Raw genomic sequence first — 19,531 nt, 5'->3', positions numbered from 1 at the left:
GAGCACTGTCAGTACTGGAAATTTTGTTCCAAACAAAGAGAATGCTGGAGAAACGCTGCAGGTCTGGCAGCATTTGCTCAGAGAGAAACACAGTCAATGTTTTGAGTATAGTAGGACTCTTTTTCAGAACAACTCTTCAGGTGCTGCCATATCTACTGAGCTTCTCCAGCATTCTCTGTGCTTTGTTTCAGATTTCCAGTACTGACAGTATTTTGCTTTGTGGTCTGTGATTGGTCATGAGATTCAGTAGCTGCAGGTTGTCATGATGGACAAATAGGGATATTAAAAAAAAATCAAGAGGACATCAACTGAGATTGGTCAATTGATTCATTGGTAGATCGAAATAATCTTTCCTGCAGAATGTGAAGATTACTGATGAATGAGTACATCAAAGAAACATCACATTTGACCACCTTCGTCACAGCACCAGATGAGACTGCAAATGTATGCCAAGGCAGAATTTGTGCACATTATAACTCAGGAAGGTTACCTTTGAGAGATTAAATGGCAGATTTATTTACTTGTCCTATACTCATCTACTTTGCTTTGCACTTTTGTTGCTTCTGATGTTCCTCCTTTGTCTGTGTACTCGCTTAAAACCTGTTACATCGCTGACATTTTGCAGTTCTGATAAAAGATTGTTGACCCAAAACGCTTGCATTCCATTCAGGATCAGATACTATATTTCTGACAGACAAATGTCTATTTCAGCCACATACTACAGGTCCTGAATCCACTTTTGCAGTCAGTGAGAGAAGTCAAACGTATGTGAAATAAAGGAAAGTGTAAGGTTCCAGGTAGGCAGGACGTAGAAGTGTCAGGTGGATGGAGGTGTACAGGTCATAAGTGGGTAGAGTAACATGTGGATGGGGGACGAGTCAGAAAGGATATCAGGTGAGTGGTAGATTGCCTTACGATGAGGTGGTAGTGTGAGAACTAAGTGAGTGTGTGGTCGGGGTGGATCAGGAGTCAGACCAGGTTGGGTCAATGGAATTGGGTGTGGGGTCATCGGGTCTCCAGACTGGGGTCGGGGTCTGGATGGGAGATGGTGGATGGAAAGGCTGGGCAGGTGGTAGGGCACCAGATAGGTGAGGGAGTAGGGTGACAGCTAAGTGGGACAATGCCTTAGGGTAGAGATTCAAATCAGGTTGGGCTTAGGATCTGGATGCAGGGTGTTGGGTCTGAAAGTGTATGGTGGATGAGGGTGGGTGTTGGCCCAGACCCAATGAGGAAGTGCCTTTTGGAGTCTGTAGTGAGTTCTGGGGTTGGGAGGTGTGGAGCTGGGTCTGGTCAGAAGTGGGTCCGCAGCAGGAGTTGTCAAAGGAGTCTATCATTTGAATCAGTGTTAGATTAATAGTTAGAGCCAGGCTTGATTCCTCTAACTTTTCCTGGGGTAACTATGAAGCTAAGTCAATTGGAACTTTTCAAAATCTTCAACTCGAACTCAGAGTTGGAAAATTTTTTTGGAAGTCCCTAAATGACAGAAAATTTCAGCTTCTCAAGCAATCGTTATGGAGTCAGCTCCATCAGGACTTCTGCATGATCCTGACACATAAAATCCAATGTTTTATTTCCAGTAAAACATGGCGTAAGTCAAACCCAAACTGTACCATACTTATAATTAAGTGACAACCAGAATAAACAAAATATATCTAAGTTGGAAACAAATTGTATTTCTCTTGTACCATGGGTGATTTTAAGTATGGACCCATGAACTCCCTGGCTATTCATTCCTATATTTGCTGAGTGTTTATGCAGATCACCAAGAAGACTTTAGTGTATTAACGTCATGGTGGGTATTGGTGTCTACTCAATTGCTGATGGATTTTTGACTTGTTATGAATATCTAATTTCATATTTCCATCCCTAACCATTACCAATCCTGTACCTGAGGCAATTAGAGTACAAATTAAAATCACAATAAATAGCACAGTGTATGGTGCAAGAGATAGTTAGATTAGGAAGCAAAAAGAGAATGTGGTTTGAGTTAGGGGTTCCCAATGCTGTCAATCAGGATGCACAGAGTCCAAAAGCTTGCCCATGGCCAGTCATCTGCTTAGGACACTCACAGGAAGGGAACCTGTCCAATTCCAGTTTGAGGAATGGGCAGTGATCTTTCCTGTCAGGCCAAAGTAGGGCAGTCTGGAAAATTGGGCATTATCAGTGCAGGAGCCACAAACACAGTGGTTGGGGTTCTGGTCTGTCATGTCTAAGGGCTGCTCAAAGTAACGTAGATGTCTGGGGTAATTACAGTCCTGGTGGTCCATCCTTTGATCATTGAGGAGTATGTAAAGAGAGCCTATAGGGCAGTGGGGAGATTACTGCCAATAGGGTGGGGGAGTTAAGGCTGGAGGAAAAGCAGAGACATGTAGAAATGGACACAGGGACAGTTACAAAGGGAATCTCAAGGTAACTGGAGAAAGTGGAACAACATGGGACGGGCTAGGGGTATTGGCAGTGACTACCACTGTGGCCTTCAGAGGGACAAATTTGGTACCATGAAGGTGTACTGTCAGTGCTCAAAGGGGCAGAAAAGATAGTTGGAGATACTTCAGTACACGTGACAATAAATCAATCAATCATAGGGTCGGGGAGAGGTTGTAGGAATGGGTGGCAAAGGGCTATGGGTGCGCAGTGAGGTAGAACAGGTGATGGAAGCTCTGGAGGTGTTCACCATGATCTGCCTTCTCCACCATCGCTTGCTGCTCTCTAGGTGTGAACTACAACTAGAAGGTGATTGGGACAAAGCTGTAGTGGGGAGGAGTTAGTGTCAGTTTGAACAGCATCCATTTCTGTTGGATGCCAGGGCACTGAGGGGGCAAAAACAAAGTAGTATTTGTTAGATCCAGCTACATTTCATTTGCAATCATTTCTTCACCCATATGCAATGCATGGATAGTGAATGTGCTTTAGCGTCAAACACCGATTTCAAAATGCCATTGGTGCTTGAAAATCAAACATGGTCATCTCAGTGATGCAGAATTTAGCAGCCATGAAATTAAAGGTGAACACTGGCTAAAAGCATCATTTCAGTTAGGAAATTTTCAAGGTTGCTGTGTGATGAGGGGGACATCACCGCATTCCAATCAATGAGAGCTGGATTCAGAAGATAATGGGGAGATGATGGCACAGTGGTAATATCACTGAGTTTGTAACGCAGGGCCCTATTTCATGTTTCGAGGTGGCACAGTGGTTAGGACTGCTGCCTTATAATGCCAGGCACCCAGGTTCAATTCCACCCTCAGGCGACTGTCTGTGTGGAGTTTGAATATTCTCCCCGTGTCTGCGTGGGTTTCCTCCAGGCACTCCGGTTTCCTCCCACAGTTCAAAGATGTGCAGGCTAGGTAGATTGGCCATGCTATATTGCCTGTAGTGTTCAGGGATGCCTAGATTAGGGGGATGGTTCTGGGTGGGATGCTCTGAGGGTCGGTGTGGACTTGTTGGGCCGAAGGGCCTATTTCCACACTGTAGGGATTCTGTGAAGAATCTCATGGATTGTCAAATACTCATTGGTCATCATGCCAGAATTTTGTTGGCATTGAAGGGGCAAACTGCCGCATTTCCTCATTTTCTTTGTGCTCACTTTTGCTGGCTAACAACAAAACCTTATCTTTGGAATTGTTTGATTGCTTGACCGTATGTGATGTCCCCCTACTGGATAACGGATGTCTAAGGGATTTTGGGGAAAGAACAGTGCTGACTTAGAAAGGGTGTTTAAACAGGTTGCCGCTAAGGACAGTTAAACTGTTTGGCATAGTAGTTAAACAGCAACTAAGGTGAGAGAATAGGTTTGTATGTGTGAGGGCTTGTCAGCCACAATGGTTATGCACTGTGAGCAGCATGGCTTTATGGCTACTGTGCTATGACAGTATGCCAGTGAGGTGCAATGCTGGATTGTCAACACTTGTCTGGGTGCACAGTACACTTTTAACAATGGAGCGGGTGCAAGGAATGCCAGACTTTCAGCAGTTATCTGGTGAGTGGCAAATTGCTTCGGAAATGAGAGAAGGTAAAATGGCTGGAAAAGTGAACTGTGAGGAGGATGCAGAGATGCTTCAGTGTGGTTTGTACAAGTTGAGTGAGTGGGCAAATTCATACCAGATGAAGTATAATGTGGATAAATGTAAGGTTATCCACTTTGGTAGCAAAAACGGGAAGCATATTATCGATTGAATGGGACAGCTTGGGAAAGGGGAGGTGCAACAAGATCTGGCTGTCATTCTACCAGTTGTTGAAAGTAAGTGTGCAGATGCAGCATGCTGTGGAGAGAGAAAATGGTATGTTTGTCTTTATAGCGAAAGGATTTGAGTATTGGAGCGGGAATGTCTTGCTGCAATTGTACAGTTTTGGTCTCCTTATCTGAGAAAGGATATTCTAGCTATGGAGTGCAACAAAGGTTTACCAGACTGATTCCTAGGGTGGCAGGACTGACACATGAAGAGAGACTGGATCAATTTGGACTATGTTCACAGGAGTTTAGAAGAACGAGGAGAAATCTCATGAAAACCCATAAAGTTAGACATTAGACAGGGCAGATGCAGGAAGGATGTTCCTGATGACAGGGGAATCCAGAAACAGGGGTCACAGGCTGAGGATATGAGTTAGGCCATTTAGGACTGAGATGAAGAGAAACATCTTCACCCAGAGAGTGATGAGCCTGTGGAATTCTCGTCCACAGAAAGTAGTTGAGGCTAAAACATTGAATGTTTTCAAGAAGGAGTTAGATATGTTTCTTAGGGCTAAAGGTGCAAAGGCTATGGAGAAAAAGTGGAAAGAGTGTACAGAGTTGGATGATCAGCCGTGATCAGATTGAATGGTGGAGCAGGCTTGAAGGACCAATTAGTCTATGCTGGCTCCTATTTTTTGTTTGTAAGATGGGCCGGAATCAGGTGTGAGATTAGGGAGATAGTTCACACGGTGCATTTGGTAAAATATGGCAAGAACTCTTGCTGGACCTCATGTCCAGAATCCCTCCAAAAAACTTGACACATTTAGCCAAAAAAAATCGGGTTCAGTCCCAAACAAGTGATGCATATGTAGAGGTTACTGAAAGTTAAGTGTTACAGACTCAAATTAACACACTGTTTTGGCCAACAAACTTAGTCTTTTCATTATTTTTCCATGTATGGTAGGTAACTTCCAACTGCAAACGATAGTGCATGCCTTTTTTTTTCCCAAAAGGGTGTTTCCATGAAATGCATTTGTACATTGCATATGCTGACTTGCCGTAATTGTTTTATGTCTGATGTATTTACTTTCAGCTTAAACAGTAACCATTAAACTCACCCCCATGAAGAACCATCCCTGGGGCATTTTAATATGCTTTTAAGCAATTTAGCATTCAATTCACCTAATTAAGGCCTAATATCAGACGCCAGTTGGCCTTGTGGTCCAAAAGTCCATCAGGGTAAAGTATATATTCATCCATTCGTAGATAGCACTTATATGCAACTCAATGTAACAAGTTCCACAAGCTTTGTTCCAGTTCCTCCCAAAATCCTGGGTGTCACAGTAGAGTATAGTACAAAAGATAAGGCACGCAGCATCACCCAGATGTGCAGTATCCTATGTACGTTGGCTTGCAGGGTATAAAAGTTAACTGGCAAGAATGAAGCAAATTTGCTTAATAAACCCTCTATCTTTGGGCAGTTAAGTGTAACAAGAACATTAACGTGCAAAACATGATTTATAATTATTGCATTAAATGTGACATGCTTTTCTGACATTTGTGACTACTTTATGATTTCACACAATAAAATGATTCAGCAACCATCTCCCTCAGGTCTACTGTGACTTTAATTGTGGATCTGTGCTGTTAGAAGACAGTTTTCTATTGCTACAATGAGATGAAATTTATTGCTTGTTAACTGAGAAGTTAAATTGTTAATCATTTTCTATATCAACCACTGCAAAACTGTTACTCACTAACAAAGTTATAGAAATAAGAATTAAAATAAAAGTTGCCAATTTGTGAAAAAAGTGGAGTTAAATTTAAAATCACTCATCCAACAACGGAATAAAACCAACTAAAGCAGATCAGAGTTAAGTATTTCAAATAATGTCAACAATTTGTGTTGCTATCAAGACCAAGTTTATAAAATTCAATATCCACATGAACATTACATTTTACATACTAAAATTAAATCTGATCAAATATCATATAAGTGCCAATATTGCTTCGTGTCTCCATGACAAATCTAGCCACTGTCTGCATGTAACCTAACAAGGAACAAAATTACTATGCACAGGGGTGGCACAATGGCTCACTGGTTAGCACTGCTGCCTCACAGCACCAGGGACCTGGGTGCGATTCCACCCTCGGTGACTGTCTGTGTGGAGTTTGTACATTCTCCCTGTGTCTGCGTGGGTTTCCTCCAGGTGCTCCGGTTTCCTGCCACAGTCCAAAGATGTGCAGCTAGGTGGATTGGCCATGCTAAATTGCCTATAGTGTTCAGGGATATGTAGATTAAATGGGTTATTTGGGGATGGGTCTAGGTGGGATGCTCTGAGAGTAGGTGTGGACTTGTTGGGCCGAAGGACCTGTTTCCACACTGTAGGGATTCTATGATTCTATGAAGTTGTAGTATGATTGGTTGCATTTCCATAGATAAGGTAAAGTCACCATATTCCCAAAGGACCGTGCAGTTACTCTGTCAGTAACGAGGGGTGGCTGGTGGTGAGTTTAGCCAGAGGGTAACCATGCTTCAGGTGAGGGGTGACGTTGATAAGGTAGGACCTTCAGGGTAACTGCAGCCAATACAGGAATTGAACCTTCAGTTTTGGCTTCACTCTGTATTGCAAACCAGTCATCCAACTAGACAACTGAGTTCAACAAGGGTTTTTTCAAATAGGAGAGCTGAGCTGGGAAGTCTCTTTCCTTCAAGCTAAACACCAATTTCAAATGCATCCAAAATATTGTTCAACTAAAAAGTAGCTCTCCGGGAGTTATAAACCCAGACAAGTGGCCACCAGCAAACAAGCCCAGCAATTCAGTAAACAGACAAAAACAGAAATTGCTGGAAAAGCTCAGCAGGTCTGGCAGCATCTGTGGAGAGAAAATCAGAGTTAATGTTTCGGGTCCAGTGACCCTTCCTCAGAGTTCAGTAAACTGTGTCGTTTCCAAGAGCTGCCTTTGTTTTATACAATTCCAATATCTAAAGTGATGTTGTTTTTAAAAAACTGAGAACTTGAAATAAGTCTATTTGGCCACAATCCTCAAAAATAATAAAATAATCCTTCATAATAACTGAAAAAAAGGATATCATGGAAATTTAAAAACATGCACCTCTAATCCCTCAGGACGTAAATGCAGTAAGATCGAAGGGTGGCATTATAACATCATATATTAACTGGTTGAAATTTTTGTACTTCAAAAAAAAATGAAAGTCTTTCCACTCCTGGTACTTTGAGTCTTTCTACTAATCCATGGCTTTGTATATCTTGTATAGATAGGACACTTGACATAGTGCCTACTAAAAATAGTGCTGTCACAGTGACTGACACACAGAAAAGCACTCCTGCACAATTCTGAGTTGTCTTTCAGACACAGAAATGGTTCGTAGTGTGCAATTTAAACTGAAGTCTCAGCCTACAGCACCAGAAAGAAAATGATTCCAGCCCTTTGGGACTATACCTTCGCTGTTATTTTTCAAACTACATTAGTTGCAGAACAATTTCAGATAATGTACATACAATTACAGTTCTGAAATATTGCTGCCTATTTCATTCTATATTTGAGAAAATTGCATTTCAAATAATGCATCAAAAATCATGATTCTGCGAATTTGTAAACTGTTTAGCATTACCTCAGTCTGAATAACTACCAAAGAAATACAGACAGATGCTAAGAAGTTATTTTTCTGAAATCTTCTCAACAATGATATTTGGTACAATTAGTATTGCTCTACAAATGTGAGCCAATAGATAGTCACAGCAAGAGAGAGTCCAGTCTCCTTCACTAAATATTTAGTGTCATCTGCTTCATCATAATATCCCATCAGTAACATTCATGTCCCCTCCACCAATGTAACATATCTGCTGTTTCCACCAACAACATGATACGTTGCAACTAGCCAATGCTCCTTCTCCTAAAACACACAACTTCCATCACTAAGAATGAGGCACCAAACAGGTGCATGGCTTTATCATGATTTACAATTTTTCCACATGCAACACACCAGAATGACATGAATACAAATTGTTATTACTCCCTCATTGCTAGATTAAAATGCTGTTAATCCCGATTTAGCAGAATTGTGCAAGTACCTTTGCCACATGGGAAGAAACAGAAGCCTCATCATCACTTTTTCAAAGGTAGCGAGGGATAGAGAATAAATTTTTGCCTGTCAGTAACAGCCATATCCTAAGAATGAATAAAAACAGATGCCACTTCTTCCCCTGCAATATTACTTTTTAAAAGAATTAGTAGAGATACCAGGGAAGATTCTATACATACTGAAGTTTCAAATGTCAGGACCATTTTCGGTCCCCATCCTACTTGAGTCAGCAGCAAGGTGGCAATGGAAATCTTCTGGGAAGCAGTCAATTAGCAGAGCCCTTGGCAGTCATTTTGCAGTTAAGGATGGCAGCTCAAACAGAGGCGGGAGGGCCAATTGGGTAACAAAGGAATGTATGATTGGCATTCCCACTGGGAAAGGTGATGCTATTGACAAAGAGAGTTCAAGTAAAGCCCCAAAATGCAGGTGCTCATTAAATGCTGCAAACTCAGCAACAAAAACAAGGGCTATAATTGTGTGGGACCTCCACAAAAAAAATGTTTGTGGCCATGACTGAACCTCTTTGAGCCTTGAGGATCCCACACAATGCCAATTTCATCAAACCACACTACTACATACAGCTACTCGCTTGCTGATTCAGATTTTTTTTTTTAAATGATTTCACTTTCCAAGTCACAAATACTGCCCTCAAGTTGGCAATAACTTTTCTCTCTATGACCAGTCCCCTTACTGAACCTCTGTCCCAGCTCCCCCATTTGTTTCCCTTTTACTCTTTCATTGACATTGGGAGTCATTGGCAAGGCCAGCATTTGTTACCCATCAATCAGTGTCCTTGAAGCGAGTGGCTTTGTAAGCTAGTTCAGAGGGAAGCTATGAGTCAGTCACATTGCTGTGAGCCTGACGTTACATATAGGCCAGACCAGGTAAGGAGTATGGGTTTTTGGCAAGAACTGATAGTTTCAGGCCACCATTAGTGAGACTAGCTTTTCAATTCTATATATATTAATTGAATCAGTTGACCTGGTAAGATGTGTGTCCCTGGAGCATGATCCTGGACCTGTGGTTTACAAATTCACTGATATTAATGCTCTGCCATCATCTCTGAACTCATTACCTTTTAATAGGTATAAGGAACTCTTGGATTTCTGATTCAGGAAGTTAAAATCTTTCCATTTAGCACAACCACTTTCCCCTATTAAATTAAACTGCATAACACAAACCCCTAACTTTCATTCCACTCTAACTCCGAGCACATGGAGGGATTTAGCTTCTCAAGCATTCATCCTTCCCTCTCTAAACTTACTTTGTACCCCCACTTCAATTCAATTCTCCCCAAACCTTTGACCAGTCAACTTCCATTCCTAACTTCAATTTGTCTGGTATTATAAATTAATTCTTTTCTTCAGGTAATGTTCTCTCTACTTGAAAACATACATTATTCTCCCGGTACTGGAAAACCTCCTCAACCCCAATCCTTGCTCATGTGGGTCCAATTACCAACCCCATTTATCATGTTTGCCCCTTCAAGATATATCCCAAATTCTCAGGCAAATTTTTTCTTTGAACATGTACAATCAGGTTACTGACATTTTTACACCATTAACTTGTTCTGTCATCATTATATACATTCACTTCCTGCCCTCTCTGCAGACATTGACAAGATTACTTCATTGATCTGTTCTCAGTGCTTGTTCTACATGGTCCTGTCTGATGTAGTTATGTAGTTGTTTTTTTTTTCCACTCCACATCTCAAACTTTTTTTATTTCTTTCTCCAAATTCTTATGCATCCCTTTTACTCCACCATTACTGATTGTGCCTCCATGCAACTATATCCCATACTCCAGGATTCCTTCTCTAAAACCCTCTGCCATTCCATTGTTAAGACCATCCTTAAAACCAGCTCTTCTAACGACCATTTTTTTACCCGAAGGCTAGAAGTGCCATCACACCTTTAATAGTTTTCCTTGTGTTATACCAACATAGTAGGAAACAGACACACAGTTGGAATTCTACTCCCTTCCAGTTCTTAGTTGAGCCATCAACGAGTTGCATGGTCTTGTGCACAGAATGGTAGCTAATCTTAAAACCAAAACAAAAGGACAGATGATCAAGGTCAAAGCCTTTGAAATATTTTCAACAATAAATGACATTGTGCGATTAACAGATGAGAGAAACAAGAAGTGATAACAGTGTAGGACATCTCAGGTCACTCTCAAAGCTCTCCAAGTAGGTAGCCAGTAGGAAAATGAACAAATACATAAGAATCACTGCCTCAACACTCTCTGACAGGGATGCAGGGGATGCAGAGGAAACTTAATAAATATTATGCTGACAACTCTTTATTGGAGGCACCATTAAATTCTTTATGTGCTGAAGAAGCAAAACATTTTATGCATGCTGCATAGAACTGCATTAAGTATAAAATAAAAACAGTTCTAGTAACCAATTCACTACTTGATTTTTTTTTAGGCAACACAGTTCCATTAGTTACAAATCTTTCTTGCTTCTCCTTAGGGAGATCCTAAATTAGGACAGCAGACTACAGAGATAGCATCCATCTGAGAGTTGACTATTATTTTTATTGGCAATTTGGATGAAAAAAGTTAACTGAGCCTACAATTATGGGACAATAATTAGGCTGCACATTTACAGAGTCTCTGAAACTCCAGAATATTGAAGCTGCCAGATGATTTTTCCAGTGTGTTACACTGATTTTAAGACCTCCTAAGCTTCTTGTGGGTTAAGGGGCACTATAACAAATCTTATGATGTAACAGCATACATTGTCATAATTATAGGTTACCTCAGAACACAGTGGAAAGATGGAGGAGAGTAAAATAATTAGTGCTTTCCCTGATTTCTATCCATTGAACACTGGCATAATCAGCAGATATTCCAGTGATACCATATCCTTAATGTGGATCAACATCTAAGATCGGATACATTGGTTATAGCACAGAAAGAATTTGGCTGGCTTGTACTGTCCATACCAGTTCACTTGCAAGAGCAATTCAGCTAATTTACTCCTGATTCTTCTAGTCCTGCAAATCTGTTCAATCAAATAATTATCCCAATCCCCTTTTGAAAGCTACAATTGCATATCCTTCCAAACTCTCTCAGATAGTAAACTTTAGATTCTAATCATTCACTTTGTTAAAAAGAAAGTGCTTTTTTCATGTCGCTTTTCATTATTTTGCCATTCATTCAGCTTGCATCATTTCTTTTCAGGCTCTTGACTTCTCTGCCAGGGCTTTGACCTTCTCTGTCAAGTCTCCCTTCAATCTCTCCTCTCAAGGACAGCCCCTCCAGTTTCTCCAGCCTATCCTCAGAACTAAACTCCATCATCCCCTGGAACCACTCTTGTCAATCTTCTCTACGAACAATGCCTTAATATCTTTCCTAAAATGTGATGCCCAATTGAGACTAAACCAGACGAACAACCATGTGTTTGCATTCCAAAAGTACGTTTTTGTTCTCTTGAAAAATATGCAATTTTTTCAAAATTTCCAGGGGCTTGAAAGGCGATTATATTTATTTTATATTTATTTATATTTATTTTAACACTGTTTTTCATGATTGTCAATGTATGGAAATCCAATGGTTCTTTTTTGTTGTTTGTTATGCCAATCTCCTGATGATATTGTTTGTAACCTTGAAACTTAAAGATATCATATTACGTGACCTACAACATGTGCACCATGTGATTTTTTCAAAAGGAGTTATGCAGGATCTTCACAATGTATCATATAATTTTTCTTCCCCTTCAACATGAATAAATATTTCCTTGATAATGCACTAAACACAAAATGCTACCACCAAAACCCCGAGAAGCAATTACCTGGAAAAATCTCCAGATATCTTCATGCCTTCATCTCCCTGTGGATCCTTGGCTGGCAGTTACTTCTTTGGCACCTACCTAACATATGCAATTGGAAAGCTGATGCCAGTCTTCTACCAACTTCATTCTAAAGACACAGGCAGTTTCCAGAATGCCCTTGACAAGGTGTTGCACAGGAGGCTGCTATATAAGAACCCACCGTGTGAGGGGCAAGGTACTGGCATGGATATAGGATTGGCTGACTGCTAGAAGGCAGAGAGTAGGAATAAGGGGGTCTTTTTCAGAACAGTGGCCAGCGACTAGTGGAACTCCACAGGAGTCAGTGTTAGGACTACAAGTATTCACATTATACACTAACAATCTGGACAAAGGAACTGAGGGCATTGTTGCTAAGTTTGCAGATGACTCAAAGATAGGTAGAGTGAAAGAATATGTTGAGGAAGTCAGGAGGGTGCAGAAGGACTTGACAAGCTATTATAGATGAAATATGACATGGAAAATTGTGAGGTTATACATTTTGGTCGATAGAGGCGTAGACTATTTTTAAGCAGGGAAAGGCTTCAGAAATCTGAAGGGCAAAGGGACTTAGGTGTCCTAGTTCAGAATTCTCTTAAGGTTAACATGCAGGTTCAGATGGTGGTCAGGAAGGCAAATGCAATGTTGGCATTCATTTAAAGAGGGCAAACATCTTATGTCAAAATTAACAAAGAATTTGATTAATTCAGAAATGCAGGTGAAAAATGTTGTGCAAGGGCTTTAGGACACTGGAGCAACCTTGTAATGATGTCATGGAGGTGCTCCTCACTAGTCAAAAATAACAGAGTGGGCGGAGTTAAGGAAAAAAGTACGAAACACACTAAGAATAGTTAATAAATAATGTAACAGTGATAATAGAGCCCGGTACATCTCTGAATACCACATATTGTAGTATTTAGTCTTAATATGTAATAAATTGCATTGTAAATAAGTCCAAGCCTGATAACATTCTTGACTTACCGTTCCCCGATAAATCTGTTTTGAAATCAGACTCTCGGATGCTGTCACAAGACCATTCAACAAAACATAATCCACCTTAATTTACTAACATTTATTTATTCCATTTCAAATATTTAAACAAACTTCACAATCCATATCAATAAAGTCTGTTGCATGAGTGTTTGTTAATGCTTTTGCATATATATTAAACCATTGTCTTATAGTTCTGTGACTGAAATAAGCTCAGTTTCAAAATGAGCATGAGAGGCAAAGGGCCAACATGTCTTGAAAGCATGTATCTGCCCCACTGACAACTGGAATAAGACACAAACCCGATTTATTACCTCCAGCTCCAGAAAAACAGTCGACACTCCACAAACAGTTAACAAATGAGAACTTCTGTTGTGTACGTAGACTCTGAAATCCAAAACTGCTTCCTATTTTCACTTATCTATTATTTTAACCTGTTTAACTAACTGTATAAATTTTTTTTTTTACCCAAATTCCACGATTTGGCTGTTCTATCTTTCATTTGAATTCTTGCCAATCATCCTGAAATTTCTGAAGGAATTTACTGCTTCCTGAAAAAAAGTTCCGCAGAGACCAGTATTCATCCAGAAACATATCTATGCGTTTAATATTCATATGATTTTGTTTGATTAACAGCACCAACAACTTATTTCAACGTAAGACCTATCAAAGCTAATATCAGGTATGTCCTCATTGATGCATGTGCATGCACAAAACAGTCAGCAGAAGTGACAATGTTGTTTGATTTTGCTCACAGGGGCTAGGATTAATTTAAAAAAAGCCTCAAACAGTAGTAGCCAATATGAGGAAACAAACCTGGGGCATCCTCCTCAGTGACTGAGTCCACAAAAATATCTACAAGCGAATGACCCATTTTTAAAATTCCTTGACTCCTCCTTTGACTGTGCTCATGGAAGTCGTTTTAAAATTCTTTCTTGGCCTGTGAGCATCACTGGCAGGATCCGCATATTGTGCTCATTTCTACTAACCTTTGAGAATTAATGGTAAACTGCACACTTGTATGATCGAGGCCATGTGGCGAAGCCAAACGCACCTAGCTGTTAGGAAAAAAATTCTGGGATTTTAACCCAGCGACAGTAAAGGAATGGTGATACACTTCCAAGTCAGTATGATGTGTGTCTTGGAGGGAAGCTTGTAGATAGTAAAGCTGCCATGAAATTTATGTCCTTGCCCTAAATGGCAAAGATCATGGATTTGGAAGGGGAAGTTTGAGGGGTTGCTGCAGTAAACCTTGTATATGGTACACTGCTGCTACTTTGTGTCAGTAGTGAAGGGAATGTTAAAGTAATGGGTGAAGTGTCGATCAATTGGCTGCTTTGAGCTGGATGTTGTTGAGCTTCTCGAGTATTATTGAAGTTGCACTCATCCAGGCAAGTGGAGAAAATTCAGTAACACTCCTAACTTATGCCTTATATGGTGGAGTCAGGTGCTGGGTGATTGTCTGCAGAATTCCCTGTATCTGTAAATTCCTATTTGAACATCACCTAAAAGGCACATACAAATATTGGCAGTTCTAAGCTATCTGACAAAGGAGTTTTCAATATATTTTGATAGGGGATTGTTGTTAAGCTTTCCAGAATTTTAATTTATAACAAGAGAATTTCTGATAAACAAGAATTTTTTTTTTCAATTTGCCACTCAGTGTCAGCATCAAGAATTCTTGAACCAAATATGAGCAAGGCTTATACACAGAATGAACTCTTTCATCTGCCACAAAATGTGACTGAATCTTAGCCTCAGAAGGATCAGCTAATTTTACTCCACTTCTTACATGTACTATCCTCATGACCTCACTGTGTAAGAGTTTCAGTTTTGTGTAAATTTGTATACACCTGAAATTCTAAGTACACATCCACTCAAATAGGCTGGGGCCAAGTCTGCTTCAATAAATTTCCTGTGAAACTGAGCCGGTGGTCAGGCATTCCTTTAGTCAGGCTGAGCTGGAATTGAGTGGAAGGATAATCTATCTCCTGGATCACTGGATTAAAGTTTGCACTTTGATTACAAATAGATTTCAAACATAAAATTAATTTGAAATAGAAATAACCCATGAGTCATCTAATTTATCATGCAGTCTAACCATCATCCACTGTATTTTCTTCAGAAACAAAGTCGTATATACCAGTAAATACACTTTAATTCCAAGACTCCAGGTTAGCCTTTAAAATCCCGATAACTTGTGTATCACAGACAACATCCACCCTCAGCCCTGCACAGTTATGTCCCATGGAGTACCTGAAAATCTCAGTATAGAATATATCCTTTAACCGCCAGTGCTATTCTCAACAAAATATTGATCCACTTCCTTTTTGAAGTTGTTCACACAGCTTAAATTGTTATTTCTAAAAGTGTTCCACATCTTAGTGGATCAATTTCACTTGGGGTGGAAAACGAGCAGTCTGGGGAAGGGCTGAAAAAAGGGGAGAAATGTGTAATTGTTTCATGATCACCATATTTCTATGTGCTAATAACTAAGACCTCATTATCCAACCGAAGTGCAGGGGAAACTGTTTCGCAAAACTGCATTTTACCAGATTTTGAAAGTGTAAAATAGCTACACATCAGAATACCATGTATAGATGTATTTGTGTAAATGTTGAGAATTTCAGACCAAGCTTTTGAGCAAAAAGCAGGGAGGGGTTCAATTTATACTCAAGTAATATTTTCTAGAGGTTAAAATCTATTTTCAACGGTTATAACCAGTCAGCATCATTTGGAAGCATGGCTTTGGAGCATATGTGACCCAATAGCTGCTATCTCAACCAGGCTCTACTGCTCCTGGAGAGTCTCTCACACTTTCCATTCCCTGTCTTACTCACTCACTCACTGCTTCCCTACCTGATCCCTACATTTGTTGCTTTCTTACCCAACTTGCTCTCCGTCTCTGCTTTCCTGTCCAACTTGCTTTCTCTGCTTCCCTGCCTGACTCTCTTCTCTCATTTGCCTGCTTGCAGCTCCTTTCACTAGCCTCCTTGCTTACCATCCCCTCTTATGAGCTCAATGTGTGAGAAAGCAAAGAAAGCAGGGCAGGGAGCAGGCAAGTTAATTTCTTTAAATTATAGAATCAGAGTTATATCATATGGAAACAGATCCTTTGGTCTAATCATCCATGCCGACCAGATACCCTAAACTGATCTAGTCCCATGTGCCAGCATTTCACCCATTTACCTCTAAACCCTTCCTATTCATATACCCATCCAGATACCTTTTAAAAGTTGTATCCACCTCCACTACTTCCTTTGGCAGCTCGTTCCATACATGCACCACCCTTTATCTGAAAAAGTTGCCCCTCAGGTCCCTTGTAAATCTTTTCCCTTCACCTTAAACCTATGTCCTCTAGTTCTGGAGTCCCCTACCCTGGGAAAAAGACCTTGGCTATTCACCCTAACCACGCTTCTCATTTTAAGGTCTCCCCACAGCCTCCGACACTCCAGGGAAAATAGCCCCAGCCTATTCAGCCTCTCTGGTCTGTCAAATCCTCCAATCCTGGCAACATCCTTGTGAATCTTTTCTGAACCCTTTTAAGGTTAACAACATCTTTCCCAAGGCAGGAAGACCAGAATTGAACGCAGCATTGTAAAAGTGGCCTAACCAATGTCATGTATAGCTGCAATATGACCTCCCAACTCCTATTTTCAATGCACTGACCAATGAAGGCAAACGTGCTAAATGCCTTCCTCACTGCCCTGTGTATCTTCCACCTTCAAGGAACTATGCATCTGCACCCCAAGGTCTCTTTGCTTGACAACACTGGCCATGACCCTACCATTAAATTGTATAAGTCCTGTCCTGATTTGCCTTAAAAAATGCAATACCTCACATTTATCTGAATTGAACTCTATCTGCCACTCCTCAGCCATTGGCCCACCTGATCTAGGTCCCTTTATACTCTGAGATAACCTTCTTGACTGTCCACTGCACCAGTAATTTTGTTATCATGTGCACAATAACCATACCTCCTATGTTCATATCCAAATCATTTAAATAAATGACAAAAAAAGCAGTGGACCCAGCATCAATCCTTGTGGCAGACCACTGGTCACAGGCCTCCACCACCACCCTCTGTCTCCTATCTTCAAGCCAATTTTGTGTCCAATGGGCTAGCTCCCCCAGGATTTCATCTCATCTAACCTTGCTAACTAGTCTACCACGCAGAACCTTGTCAAACATCTTGCTGAAGTCCATATAGACAATGTCTACCATTCTACCTTCTTTGTCACTTCTCCAGAAAACTCAATCAAGTTCATGTGACTGCACACATGCACACACACAACAAGCCATGTTGACTATATCACTAATCAGACCTTGCCTTTCCAAATACATGTAAATCCTGTCCCTTACAAACCACCCACCCCTCCCCCCAACATCAGCGAGCCTCCAGTCTTCTGGCACCTCACCTGTGGCCATTGATAATACAATTATCACAGCAAAAGACCCAGCAATTTCTTCCTGGCTTCCCACAAAGTTCTGGGATACATTTTTGATCAGGTCTCGGCGATTTATCCACGTTTATGCATTTTAAGACGTCCAACACCACCTCTCCTGTAGTATGGACTCTTTTCGAGATATCACTGTTTATTTCCTCTAGCTTCTAATCCTTCTCTACAGTGAATATTGACGTGATACTGCTACTTATCTCCTGCAGTGTCACACACAGACAGCCTTGTTGGTCTTTATTCTATCCCTGGTTAATCTTTTGCCCTTAAATGTATTTGTAGAATCTCTTTGGATTCTCCTTAACCCTATTTGCCAAAGCTATCTCATGTTCCTTTTTTGCCCTCCAGATTTCCCTCTTCAGTATATTCCTACTTCCCTTATACTCCAAGGGATTCACTCAATCCCAGCTGTCCATACCTGACGTATGCCTCCTTTTTCTTGACCAGAGTCTCAATTTCTCTAGTCATCCAGCATTCCCTACATCTACCAGCCTTGCCCTTTGCACTAACAGGAACATACTGCCTCTGGGCTCTCATTATCTCAGTTTTGAAGGCCTCACACTTTCCAACCGTCCCTTTACGTGTAACAGCCTCTCCCAACAACTTTTGCAAGTTCCTGCCTAATACCATCAAAACTGGCCTTACTCCAAATTAGAACTTTAACTTTTTGATCAGATCTATCCCTTGTAAATTATTACGGAAAAAAAAAAACTGATCACCTGTAGCATGATCCAGTTGTGCAATTTATATTGATGACTGTGTTTTGAAAATATTTATCGATTTGTAGTATTTTTCAATAACTTTGACTTAAACAAGTGAGGAATTAACTTACATTTTGTTTAATTTTGGTTACGCTTTCTGTGAGGAAGAATAGCCATGTGGCCCAAATTAAAAGAAAGGTCAAGAGTTATGGCCCAAGCTAATTAAGTTATTTAAATTGACCTGTCTGGACATGCACATACCTCTGAGGCAGGTGGAACTTAAACTTGGATTATCTGGCTTAGAGATAGGGACACAACTACTGCATCATAAGACTTCTCCCAAGCTGATGTAAACTAAAATTTTGGAGAACGAGAACATCCTTTAAATTAAAAGACTTTTACTCAAAGACAGTCATTTTTAAAATGTAACTTAAATTATGTAACAGACCTTTATATTTGTTTCCTGTGGATATGTTGAACTTTAACCTATTTTAGGTGTCAACAGTTCCTGTAGAGTCAAACATGATGTTGATAGGTTTTACAGAATGCTCAGATATATCACTGAGGATATTATAAGCAATATTAAACCACAACATACTCCAAGCAGATATCCAAATTGCTCTTTTAGTGTTCATTATCTTTCTAGAGATCCATGAAGTTAGTAAGCTGAAAGTGGTCAATTGCCATCAACTCCAAACACTACAGAAAATCCTGGCTATCCATTGAAGTATTTAATAGCTTTATTTCGGGAACGTGGGAAGGGTGGGCTTCCAGCACCATGTTTATTGAACCCATGTCAAAGAATAATGACATTTGATATCAGCTTGATATAACTTGCATTTAAAAGTCTTTTTTTCTTTTGAGTTGGTTTGGCCAGCATATACTTTCAGTCTTGATCCTCCACATATTTGAACACACAGTTACAATTGGCTTGGTTTAGTAAGTGGCCACTTGAAGATTCAGTAATTTGATTCAGTCCACAGCAGGATTAAACATGTGACAAAGTATCAATACTCACTATTAATACAGTTCAACAAAGAAAAAAAAACATATATTTCAAAGACATGTAGTTACATAAAACTGCATAATCCAAAGATGAGAAATCAACTTTTATAAAAGGAATGTTGGATATCAAATCTCATAATTAGTAATCAATCAAGATTTAGTGACTAATTATCCATAAATGACTGGACATTTTTCAATTTACGTATAGCTTCAATATAGATTTCAAACTATACATAGCCATATATAATTGCAAATTAATATTTGGTAAATTATTCCTTCAATAAAAAA

At 40.1% G+C, this 19,531-nt stretch overlaps 1 protein-coding gene across 1 annotated transcript in view; it reads right to left on the bottom strand.

The window, feature by feature from the left end:
- LOC109913433 (contactin-associated protein-like 2) overlaps window positions 1-19,531 on the bottom strand; it is a 1,704,267-nt gene that overhangs the window by 1,110,874 nt on the left and 573,862 nt on the right. The window lies entirely within an intron of this gene.

This window comes from Rhincodon typus, chromosome 2 (assembly GCF_021869965.1).
Source record: "Rhincodon typus isolate 14 chromosome 2, sRhiTyp1.1, whole genome shotgun sequence".
NCBI classification, from domain to species: domain Eukaryota; kingdom Metazoa; phylum Chordata; class Chondrichthyes; order Orectolobiformes; family Rhincodontidae; genus Rhincodon; species Rhincodon typus.
The sequence above is the reverse complement of the archived record's forward strand: the minus strand, read 5'-3'. Positions and strand labels throughout refer to the sequence as shown.